Genomic DNA, 12,500 nt, shown 5'->3' with positions numbered 1-12,500 from the left:
TGTTAGCGTAGGTAGCCCAGGCACCTCCCCACACCCCTTTTGGGCCTGGGACATTCTGTAAGGGGGACAGGACCCTATCTACATATCTTGTTAGCCAAAAGAATAGGTCGTCTGAGCTCAGACACTCGTTCCGAACCAGGATCATAATCTTAACCCTCTCCTGGCGCGTTATAGCTAAGGCCTTATAGTTTTTCCATGGCTCGTGGTTTTTTACTTTTGGCCACTCTGACCAAAATGACTGCAGACCCCCATATGTAGCAAAACTCAGATCGTATTCAGGGGTACCGACAGGATGTATGCACGCATATAGGTCGGATGCTGAAAACCCAAGGGCAAATAAATTGTCTAAAAAATCCCCACTATCCGGCGGGCTCCCCTCCCCGATCCACTTGAGTTGGACCGCGTTACATCTTTTTGCGGGCTGCACTGCAACTGGTCTGACCGGCTCTGGCCTCTCCCTACTACCGCACCGGCATACGTTATTACCCCCGGGGCACCCCCTTTGGGTATCGGAGGTGGCACCACCAGGGCAGCCCGGTCTGCAGGCACTCGGAATGAAGGCTCAGCCCTTGGAGCATCGGTACCAACAACAGGAGCTAACCCTAATGCAACAGGGGTTACTATGATCCCTTTACCCCCATTTACATCTTGTATGGGCATCTGGGTCTTATCTCCCCCAGCAGGTTGTTTATCAGGGGGGATAACATCCCCAAATACAGACACCACCACGCTACCCACAGTTGGGGGGACAGTATCACCACCCTCCACCTCTATCTGAGCTGGCCCTGCCTCCTCCTCCTCCATAGCCCTAATCTCTTCGTACAAGGGATTCCCCTCCTCATCCACCTCCATTTCTCCTGTTACATTCTTGGGAAGCTCAGACTTCTCCCCTGAGCCGCAGGTTAACACACCTAATGCTGCAATTTTGCTACTTAGCCGCTCCAGCTCTTCATATTTACTAGCAATCACTGCCTCTACTTCTATTATCTCCCGATTGATCTGTGGCCTCTCTCTGCTAAATGCCCTGTTTTTCTTTGTTTTCTTTGCAGCCAGCACTTTTTTTAGCTTACCAATGTCCAAGTCAATGGGTCTCATTGCTGCCTCCAGCGCTGCTTGCTGCTGCTTTTTAGCCTCCCAACCACCCCCCTGCACATTCTGCAGCTTTGCAGACGTACACTGCTCCCTCCCCCGTTGCCTGGCAACAGTGTCAACAACAAGCTCCGTGGCCATAGGAAGTACAGGCACCGGTCCCTCTTTGATGACATCACCCGCCCGATCTCCACTGACGGCGGGGATCACCGGGCTTCCCCCATCCACCACCGGCTCCAAGCTCTGCTACCCCTGCCCTCCGTCACTGGCCGGGGCTCCATAGGCCTCTGTCTCAATTGCCGGAGACGCCTGCTTTACTGGCGCCGAACGCCCGCTCCCTGCTCCTCCTCCCGCCGGGACTCGCACGTCAGGCACACTCACCGAGGATGGACACCGCCACCGACCTCCCGCTTCTTCTCCAGGGCCTCACTGCCCGCTGCTGGAGCCGGGATTTGCATCGGTGCTGCAGACGAATCTTCTGAAGCCTCGGCGGCCATATTGACTATGGGCGCCTGCTTCTCCACAGCTTTTACAGGTACTGGCTTAGCAACAGGCTGCTCCACTGTCACCGCAGGCTGGTTCCCACTCTCAATGGCTTTTGTCAGGCCCCCTGTCTTCACCACTACCTCACTCTCCACTGAGGTAGCGGGCTTCACTCCAATCTTTTTGCCCACACCACTCACGGGGGACATGGGTACTGGCTTTTCATTAGTGGGACCACTCTGGCCTCCTCCACTGTTGGTGTTGGCAGCCACAGTTGGCACAGGCTTAGCATAATTAGACTTATTTTTTTTGACACCGCTACCCCAGGTGGGCTCTCTCCCTTCACCGCACCACCTTTACCTGGGCCGACAGCTTTCGTTGGTACTGGCTTTGGTGCTTTCTTCTCCACCGCCCCTCCAGGCACAGGCCCAGGTACTGATACGTGCTTCTTTGCATTGCTTGGGACCGGGGTTAGCACCACCACTGGCTGCAACTTCGGAGGGGGGATATGGGATCTCCCGCTTGGCAGCAGTAATCCAATCCCTGGGGTACCCTCCACACATTCGATGTCCTCAGACTGGCTGGAACTCCCCTCAGTCTCAACCCGGGGGGCCCGGCTGGGGCCTTCCGCTCTCAGCCCAACCACTTCTTTGTCCTTTCCCTGGCTGCCCATCCCTGATGGAGCTGGGACTGGGACTGGGCCTGGGCTAGGCCCGACAGCAAGGGGACTCTCCTGAATAGTGCCTCCAGGAGGCTCCATCTTTCCTGGGAAGGCCTCCCAGGAAAGGCCGGTGCTTTACTTTCCACGGATCTCACAGGAGCTCACAAACTCACAGCTTACTTCCGCGGCTGCTGGCACCAGACTTGCCCTCCAATGGGTCCTCGTTAAAGGATTTAAAGTGTACTCATTCCAATTACAGGGTCTCGAAAGAGTCCTGTATTGTTATTTTTCGTCACTACCTCCCCGAGTCGGGAGTGGGTAATTTGCGCGCCTGCTGCCTTCCTTGGATGTGGTAGCCGTTTCTCAGGCTCCCTCTCCGGAATCGAACCCTGATTCCCCGTTACCCGTGGTCACCATGGTAGGCACAGAAAGTACCATCGAAAGTTGATAGGGCAGACATCCGAATGCGTCGTCGCCATCACGGGGACGTGCGATCGGCCCGAGGTTATCTAGAGTCGCCAGAGAGGCCGGGGGCGGCGGGAGGCCGGAGCCGACCCGCCGGGAACCCCCGGATTGGTCATGGACTGATAAATGCACGCATCCCTGGGGGTCAGCGCTCGTCGGCATGTATTAGCTCTAGAATTACCACAGTTATCCAAGTAACAGGGTCGAGCGATCAAAGGAACCATAACTGATTTAATGAGCCATTCGCAGTTTCACTGTACCGGCCGTGTGTACTTACACGTGCATGGCTTAATCTTTGAGACAAGCATATGCTACTGGCAGGATCAACCAGGTAGCTCTCGGTCCCCTCGTCCCCTCCCCAGGCCCTGAGACGCTGAGGGGGGGACCGAGGTCGACGAAAGCGGACGGGGTCTGCCGTTAATGATCCTTCCGCAGGTTCAAACAAGAAAGATAAGGTCTTTGGCGCTAGGGACCAGGTGCTGTATCTTGCTCCCCTGCAGCCACCGCAAAAGAGGATTGCCACCCTCTAAAAGCAAGATACAAGAAAGAAGATTGCAGGGCGCTCAAGGGTGAACAAGGAATATGCAATTTATTAAAACAAAACACAATATTAAAACAATAAAAGAAAAAAACAATCAAACAATGCCTTTAAAATCACACAAATGGTGCACCATTAGATCTAACTCTGGGGATTAATCATGGCCAGAGGTTGGGGATTGGTTCCTCAGATTTGAGGTATTTGAGTCCCAGTATGGTTACTGAATATGGTGGCAAATGTCCAAATTGGTTTTAAAGTTCTCAAATCCGAACTTACAAAGTAGGTACAGGACCAGTGTCAAATGGCGCTGTTCTGTTGGTGCCCGTGCATGCGGAGGACAAGGACTTCTGTCTGGTGACTTGGTGACAGTGTCCGTCCTGCCTCCACTTGATGTCAGTTTGCATGGCACAATACAATATGCACAGTCAATATTAGAAGTTTGTGCGCCACAGCGCTAGCTCACCCCTCTAGTGCCGCTCGGCTGTCTCCACTGAAATCTCACTGACAGTGTTAGGGGAATACCCCGGTAGCAGCTGCTTCCTTTCGTTTGCAGGCGTCAGGTTGAATACCTTACACGGCGCTCTATCACTGCGTTCTTGCAGGTAATGTGGGTCTGCAGCTGGCAGATTTGGAGAGGTCGGCTCTGCAGAAAGACGTGAGCCGGCAGCGGGGGTATACTTCTTTGATGTCCTTTATGGTATGGAACGCGTTTCTCCGCACACAGGGCGGCTTTCTCAACCAGAGTATGGAGACATCCTCCCTGACCTGCCTTAAATGCCGGTCTCATTAGTTCACCCAGGTGTTCCTCATTGATTGGACACCTGTATAGCCCTGTAGGTCTCACTTGTGATTTCTCGTTTAATAGAGATGTGAACCACTCTTATAATTCAGTTTTAATCTCTTTAGGCATTGTATGTTTAAATTAAAATATAATAAAAACCAAATAATGCGTATGTTCAGTTATTTTAAAAAGACACGTAAATAATATAAAAAAGAAAGGTATAAATAATATTGCTATAGCGGATAGACTCACACTAGCTAGTTTATCTGCACAATAAAGTCGACATGTGAGTGAGTAGACGGATTACAAACATGTTTTCAGGTAATGCGCTAGATATAAATGTTACTTAGATTTAATAAGCTCAACTATAGTATAGTCGGCCTGCGAGTGGATAGATAGGTTATAAGCATAATTCCAGTTAATGCGCTAAATAAGCATATTTTTTTCCCCAGAATTAGTCAACTCAGTTGTAGCATCTGTCTGGCTTTTATATAGAGAGTTTTTGTCGCTAATTCTGATTTTAATAGTCATAACATTTTTAGTATAATTCTACTCTTTGTTTTCACATCTATAGGGAGGCCATTGGATTCTTAAGCATAAAAATTTATAATGGCTTAGCCAAGCATGAAAATTTATAATGGCTTAGCCAAGTGGCGAGTGGCAGGGGACAATCAAATGGTTAACATTGCCACACGGCACTTGGAAAAAGACTCAACGCTACAAATATTGATAGTGGTACTTGATAAGGAGATTTAAAGGGAGAATTGTTCAGTCGATCGACGATATTTAATAAACATCCATTACAAAATGAGATATAAATAAGTGATTATCCATTAGTTAAACAATAATTGATAGACATCCAAAAAAGTTTTGATAAATAAATAATCAAAATTACTATATAAATAAATAAACACACATAACAGAGCAGAACTGATATTTAGTTGTTTCGCTATAGGGCCATTTAGACCTCCAAAATTCAATAAAAAATATATCATTAATTTCCAAACAATAATTATTTCACTCTAACATGTATATAATTATTCACTAATCTATAGTGGATGCTGAATAATATCTTTGCATAGTATTAGGATCCTCAGTTATGATACTGTACATCTAGTCAAACATCACATAGAGCATTTGAGGGTAGATGGAACCTCCGAGAAAGGAAATTTTTCTATTTTGATATAAATTTGTGTGCATATCTGCACAGGAGAGACCGTACTTCCATTCCCATATATATAGGTATATTTGTGTCACACTGGGAAAGGGGGTGTGATAGGGTTTCCCATGGGAACACGTCACATATATTTACAACTCCATTAGATCTGTTTTAGCCTATTTGTTCACATGGGGAAATCCCCCATTAGCATAATACAATGAAATTATGGAATAGAAGAAAAAAAGAAGAAAAAACAAGAAAAAAACAAGAAGAAAAAAAGGAGAGAGGAAGGAGCAGAGGCGTAGGGAGGGCGGAGCCACCGGAGCACACGCTCCGGGCGCAGTGGAGGCGCAGGGCGCCGCCCCCCCATCTCCGCAAATGAGTCCTGCAATGATTAATTTCACACACGCAGGGCAGCCTGCGCCGGCGGCTGCCCTGCCTAGAGACCTGGACGTGGCCGCCACTCCCCCCCCCCCCCCCCCCCACTGCTCTGGCACTGTCAGACACTAATTAACTTCCGCCCGGGGGACCCCCACGTGACGCGGACAATGACGCGGGCGGCAGTGCTCGCCTCGTAGCAAAGACATCCCTTCCCTGACTCACTGTCCTACTCCAGCCGCCGCGGCGCGTGCTGGGAGTAGGGGAGGAGGGATACTACATCAGATCCACGCAAGCAGCAACTCTGTAATGGTGCAACAAAACTGCCTCCCTCTCCAGCATCCAGCCCTGGCCCACCATCATCAGTGCCCCAGTTTATGATTGCAGCCAGCCAGCAAGCCAGTGTAAGTTTTGAAATAAACACTGTCCACTGTATTCTAATATTCTATGATTAACAAGTGGTGTCAGGGGTCTGTCTGTGTGATTCCGTTACAGTGTCTTATATAGCGCAGCAGATTCCGTTACAGCGTCTTATATAGAGCAGCAGATTCCGTTACAGTGTCTTATATAGCGCAGCAGATTCCGTTACAGTGTCTTATATAGAGCAGCAGATTCCGTTACAGTGTCTTATATAGCGCAGCAGATTCCGTTACAGTGTCTTATATAGCGCAGCAGATTCCGTTACAGCGTCTTATATATCGCAGCAGATTCCGTTACAGTGTCTTATATAGCCCAGCAGATTCCGTTACAGTGTCTTATATAGCGCAGCAGATTCCGTTACAGCGTCTTATATAGAGCAGCAGATTCCGTTACAGTGTCTTATATAGCGCAGCAGATTCCGTTACAGTGTCTTATATAGCGCAGCAGATTCCGTTACAGCGTCTTATATAGCGCAGCAGATTCCGTTAGCCATGCCCCCAATTCATTACCAGGGGGGGGGGGGGGGCGGCGCAAAATATGCCCTTGCTCCGGGCACCATGGCACCTAGCTACACCGCTGGGAAGGAGAGGAAAGGGACTAGGGGGATGCATCTAGATTGGACAAGCCCAGCTCCAGAAACACTCTGCGATGCAGGGTGTACAGCTGGGGAAAAGGCTGGCCATGATTAATCCCCAGAGTTAGATCTAATGGTGCACCATTTGTGTGATTTTAAAGGCATTGTTTGATTGTTTTTTTTCTTTTATTGTTTTAATATTGTGTTTTAATAAATTGCATATTCCTTGTTCACCCTTGAGCGCCCTGCAATCTTCTTTCTTCCGCAGGTTCACCTACGGAATCCTTGTTAGGACTTTTACTTCCTCTAGATAGTCAAGTTTGATAGTCTTCTCGGCACTCCGCCAGGGCCGTTTCCGACCCCGGCGGGGCCGATCCGAGGACCTCACTAAACCATCCAATCGGTAGTAGCGATGGGCGATGTGTACAAAGGGCAGGGACTTAATCAACGCAAGCTTTTGACCCGCACTTACTGGGAATTCCTCGTTCATGGGGAATAATTGCAATCCCCGATCCCTATCACGAACGGGGTTCAGCGGGTTACCCGCACCTGTCGGCGAAGGGTAGACACACTGGTCCATTCAGTGTAGCGCGCGTGCAGCCCCGGACATCTAAGGGCATCACAGACCTGTTATTGCTCGATCTCGTGTGGCTGAACGCCACTTGTCCCTCTAAGAAGCTGGACGCGGACCGCCGGGGGTCGCGTAGCTAGTTAGCATGCGGGAGTCTCGTTCATTATCGGAATTAACCAGACAAATCGCTCCACCAACTAAGAACGGCCATGCACCACCACCCACAGAATCGAGAAAGAGCTATCGATCTGTCAATCCTTTCCGTGTCCAGGCCGGGTGAGGTTTCCCATGTTGAGTCAAATTAAACCGCAGGCTGGTGGTGCCCTTCCGTCAATTCCTTTAAGTTTTAGCTTTGCAACCATACTCCCCCAGGAACCCAAAGACTTTGGTTTCCCGGAAGCTGCTCGGCGGTTCATGGGAATAACGCCGCCGGATTGCCGGTCGGCACCGTTTATGGTCGGAACTACGACGGTATCTGATCGTCTTTGAACCTCCGACTTTCGTTCTTGATTAATGAAAACATTCTTGGCAAATGCTTTCGCTCTGGTTCGTCTTGCAAGAATTTCACTTCTAGCGGCACAATACGGATGCCCCCGGCCGTCCCTCTCAATCATGGCCCCAGTTCCGAAAACCAACAAAATAGGAGACCGGAGTCCTATTCCATTATTCCTAGCTGAAGTATCCAGGCGACCGGGCCTGCTTTGAACACTCTAATTTTTTCAAAGTAAACGCTTCGGGCCCCCGAGACACTCAGTCAAGAGCATCGGGGAGGCGCCGAGAGGCAGGGGCTGGGACAGGCGGTAGCTCGCCTTGCGGCGGACCACCAACTCGATCCCGAGATCCAACTACGAGCTTTTTAACTGCAGCAACTTTAATATACGCTATTGGAGCTGGAATTATTTTTATTAGAAAATATTGCAACAAAGGAATAAACATCAACTTGATTTAGATACGCTCATAACAGAATAATGCTACTTTCCTTAAGATAAAATCAAAAGTCCAGGAAAAGGCTGTCTCTTATAAAGGTCATCAGCCTTCAATATTAAAATAAAGGAAAGGTGGATCTTCCACATAAATCATAAACAACATACACTATATACAATATAACTTCACATAACACACTATATACATATTTACATTTGCAGGCAAGGAAGAACTGACCTAGCACAACAGATGTATGCAAAACCGCATATGTGTGTAGAGCTTAACCTAAGGGGGTGAAGGACAGAAAAGCCATAGCTGGAGATGAAACCATATGTCAGCTACCCGCTCAAGGGGGCTGGAGATGGCGCCACAACCTAGCCCACCTCCCAGCCTCCATCCGGCGCTTCTCCAGATCCCTCAATTTCCTCACCTCGTGCAGAATATCAGCAACCATCACATCACAGGGGAGGACTTTCTGCCTAATGGAAACATGACACCGTGCATTCCAAGTGAAGTATCTAACCACTACGCTAACTAAGAACAAAGTGGACAAATCAAAGTGACCTACCCTCTTGAACGCCCCATAAGCCCACTCCGGGTAACTAAGCCCCGAAAGACACGGAATGCCCAAGGCTCTGGATACTCCTTTATAAACCTCCACATTGAAGGGACACCTGAGCAAAAAATGGTCCATGGTCTCCTCCTCACCTAGAGACTCCTCCCGTGGACAACCAGGATCATCGGCATTTCTGTACTTCAGGTTTCCCCTCACGTAAAGCCTCCCGTGAAAGGAGAGCCATGTAATGTCCTGGAATTTCAGGGGGATCCTCTGGGAGTTAACCAGAGCAAGCCCCTCTGAAGACAAATTACCAGGGCAGTCCCTCAGTGACAGCTGTTCCCGGAAGTGAGACTGCAAAACCTTCTTCTCCAGCTCCCTTCTAGAAGAACTTTTGACTGTTCCCGCTTCCAGGCCCCACCGCCTTGTCACCCTCAAGACAGAAGCCACGTAGGTCGGGAGGTACCCGTGACTAACTCGCAGACTTTTCACATACCCTCCCTCTATCCAGACGTTGAGGAAGGGAGACACCCAAACCCTGAAGCCCTCTACCCATCGAGGAGGAGCCTCTAACTGGAGGCTTGACAAATGTAACTTAAGAAAGGTCAACAAAAAGAATAGCACTGGGTTGACCATTCCCAGGCCTCCTTCCCTCCTCGACCTGTAGGTGACAGTCCTCTTGATAAGATTTAGCCTGTTCCCCCAGAGCATCTGGAAAAACAGAGCATAAATCCTAGCCCATCTCGATTCTGGCAAAAGGCACACATAGCTGACGTACAGAAATAAAGGGATCAGGTAAGTCTTGATTAGGTCCACCCTTTCCCGGAGAGTCAGCTTCCACCTCTTCCACCGCTCTACCTTCTGGCCGGCCTCTACCAATCTAGAGTCCCAATTCTGGATGGCGTAATCGCCCGGGCCAAATTTAATCCCTAGGATTTTGATCTCCTGGCTCGCCCGGGGGAGACCGTCCGGAAGGTCAAACTCTTGACCTTCCTCCCCCATCCAGAAAACTTCACTCTTATCTTGGTTGACCAGGGATCCTGACGCCACCGAGTACTCCTGGATGACCGACACCACTGCATCTGCCTCTGATGGATCTGACAAGATGACAGTGACGTCGTCCGCGTAGGCCAGTACCCCCAGTGAACACTCCGGGCTCAGCTGGACTCCGCTGATAATGCCAACCTCCAGTCTTCTAATGAAAGGATCAATGGCAAAGACATACAGGAGGGGGCTAAGAGGACAGCCCTACCGAACCCCCAAATTCACCGGAAAGGCTGGGCCCACCCAACCATTGACAAGAGGGAAGCTCTTGGCTTGCCTATAGATCGTACGCAGCCAATCTACCACCCACACTGGGAGACCGTACTTTAACAGCAGAGCCCACAGGTACTGGTGATTTACCCTGTCAAAGGCCTTTCCCTGATCCAGCGCCAGCAGGTACTTTCCCCACTTCTCAGCCCTGCACCATTCTATGGCCTCCCGGACGCCTAGGACAGCACTAAAGGTGCTAAGGCCTTTCACAGTACAGTGCTGAGAAGGTGAAAGCAATGACTCGGAAAATTCCATAAGTCTGTTGAAGGTTACCTTTGCCAGAATCTTCCTATCCGTATTAAGAAGAGCGATGGGGCGCCAGTTCTCAATATGGGATGGGTCCTTTCCCTTAAAAAGCAGGATAAGAGCGGACTGTCTCATGAAAGTAGGGAGCAACCCCTCGCCAAGGCTCTCATTAAACACCTCCTCGAGATGAGGGGCCAAGAGGTCGCTGAAACACTTAAAGAACACGGAGGTTAACCCATCCGGTCCTGGGGACTTCTTCATAGACAGGGAGTCTATGGCCATCTTGACCTCGTCCACTGTTATCTCGCCCCCAAGAGACTCAAGAGAACTGCCATGACTCTCAAGACCAGAAACCGTTCCATCCTCTCTCTGATAGGCGGCCTCTCAGATAGAAGGTCAGAGTAGAAGGACTGCACAACTCCCAGGATGCCCTCTCGATCCTCGCAGAGAACACCCCGGCTATCATGCAGCCCTCTCACCTCCTTACTGTCCACCGAACTCCTACAGTTCTGGTAGGGATCAGGCGAGTGGTATTTACCATAATCCCTTTCCAGAACCAAAGAAGCATAACGGTTGTACTGATATTCCTTCATCTGGGCTTTGACCCGAGAGATTTCCCCACGATCTCCCTGCTCGGAGATCAAGAAGTCCAGTTTCTTTCTCAAGGCCTGGTAGACGTTATTCCTTACCAAATTCTCCTTTGCTACAAGGTTGCGAAAAAGACTGAGAGTTCTTTTTTTGCATACCTCCCACCACTCGGACCTACTCCATCCTGCCTCCAAAAGTGACTCCTGTGATTGAAAGATATCTCTGAAGGACTGTCTGATCTCTTCCTTCTCAAGGAGCTTAGAGTTCAGACGCCAAAAGCCCCGCCCTTTCTGGAGTGACTCTGAGGCATTCAAGGTTGCACACAGCAAAATGTGATCGGAGAACTCTACTGGCTTCAGCTCAGGCACTGAAGTTTTCGAGCTCTCCTTAACAAAAAAACTATCTATTCTACTCCTACAACTACCTCTATGATAGGTGAAACCCGTGAGGTCTGGGGAGTGTTGAACGTGCACATCCACCAGACCCGACTGCCTAATCATGCTAGCTAGAAAGAGGGAGTCGTAGCCCAGAGTAGTCCTTGACCACCCCCTGTCTTTGGGCCTAATTATGGTGTTAAAATCACCGCCAAAGACTATCTGCCGGGCTACAAAGAGATACGGTTTTATCTCTCTGAAAAGACACTTCCTGTCCCACTTGGTCTGGGGGCCATAGATGTTGATAAGCCTCAGGTCGTGCCCTTTCAGATTGACATCCAAAATCATACACCTGCCCACTTGTACCTCGATGACCCGCTGGATGGTTACTCTGGTGGTAAAAAGTACCCCCAGCCCTCCGTACGGCTCGGCAGCCAGGGACCAGAAGGACGGCCCACGTCTTTATTCGGCTTTCGCCTTGTGGATATCCGCGAGCCGCCCCAATCTGGTCTCCTGTAAAAAAAATAAAATCAGCTTCTAACGAGTTAAAAAAATCATAAGCTAACTGCCGAGCACGTACGGACAAGATCGACGCCACATTAATCGTGGCGAATCTCACGGGCTGGGGGGCCATCCTTTAGGATCACCGAGAGTGGGGCCAGATCACTTCTTCCTTGCCTGCCTGTCAGCCAGGTCCAGCTGGGAACCCCAACGTTTCACCCGGACACCAGCATTAACCTCCTCCTCTGTACTGATGTCCACCGATTCATCCGAAGATGAGGAGCCCATCCCTGAAGCCTCGCCCCCAGACACCTGGGCCAGCGGGATCTCAGGGGGTATGACCCGGGATCCGCCACCCTTATCCAGGGGGCTTGGCCCAGTATCATCAGGGGGGTGGGAGCCAGGGGACTCGCCGTGAATATGGACTGGGACATCCACTCCATCGGCAGACCCATCCCGTGTTCCAGCACACGGCTCTTGGGTCTCTGCCACTGTGGTGACTACCGGTCCACTCAACACCGGGTTATCCTCCGCCCCACTGACCAATTTCGGGGCTAGCTCTTCCACAGTTTTGCTTCCCTCAGCTGCACATGTAGATACTCCTTCTTTAAGGAAAAAATGCCCCAGAGTGACTGGCTCCTTCCTTGCCTTACCCCCTTTCCCCTTGCCTTTCTCATGGGCCTGCTCCTCCCTCTTCCTCTTTTGCCTTTTGGGGCATTATACCAGCTCCCCACTGTCAACTCTAACCACATCCCCCTCCTCGTCCTCGTCACTAGATAGGGAAAAAAACCTGTTTGTTAACTGGACCACTTTCTCTGCTGACCTACTTTTCCCATTTCTTTTCTTCCCCTTACACTTTCCCACAAATATGAAAGGCT

The 12,500-nt window shown here is 50.0% G+C and overlaps 1 pseudogene; it reads right to left on the bottom strand.

The window, feature by feature from the left end:
* Positions 1 to 6,799: 6,799 nt before the first annotated feature.
* Positions 6,800 to 8,193, bottom strand: LOC146050944 (18S ribosomal RNA; annotated as a pseudogene).
* Positions 8,194 to 12,500: the final 4,307 nt, after the last annotated feature.

Source organism: Crinia signifera, chromosome 12 (genome assembly GCF_055691185.1).
Source record: "Crinia signifera chromosome 12, ASM5569118v1, whole genome shotgun sequence".
Lineage (NCBI taxonomy): Eukaryota > Metazoa > Chordata > Amphibia > Anura > Myobatrachidae > Crinia > Crinia signifera.
This window is presented reverse-complemented; position numbering and strand designations above follow the sequence as displayed.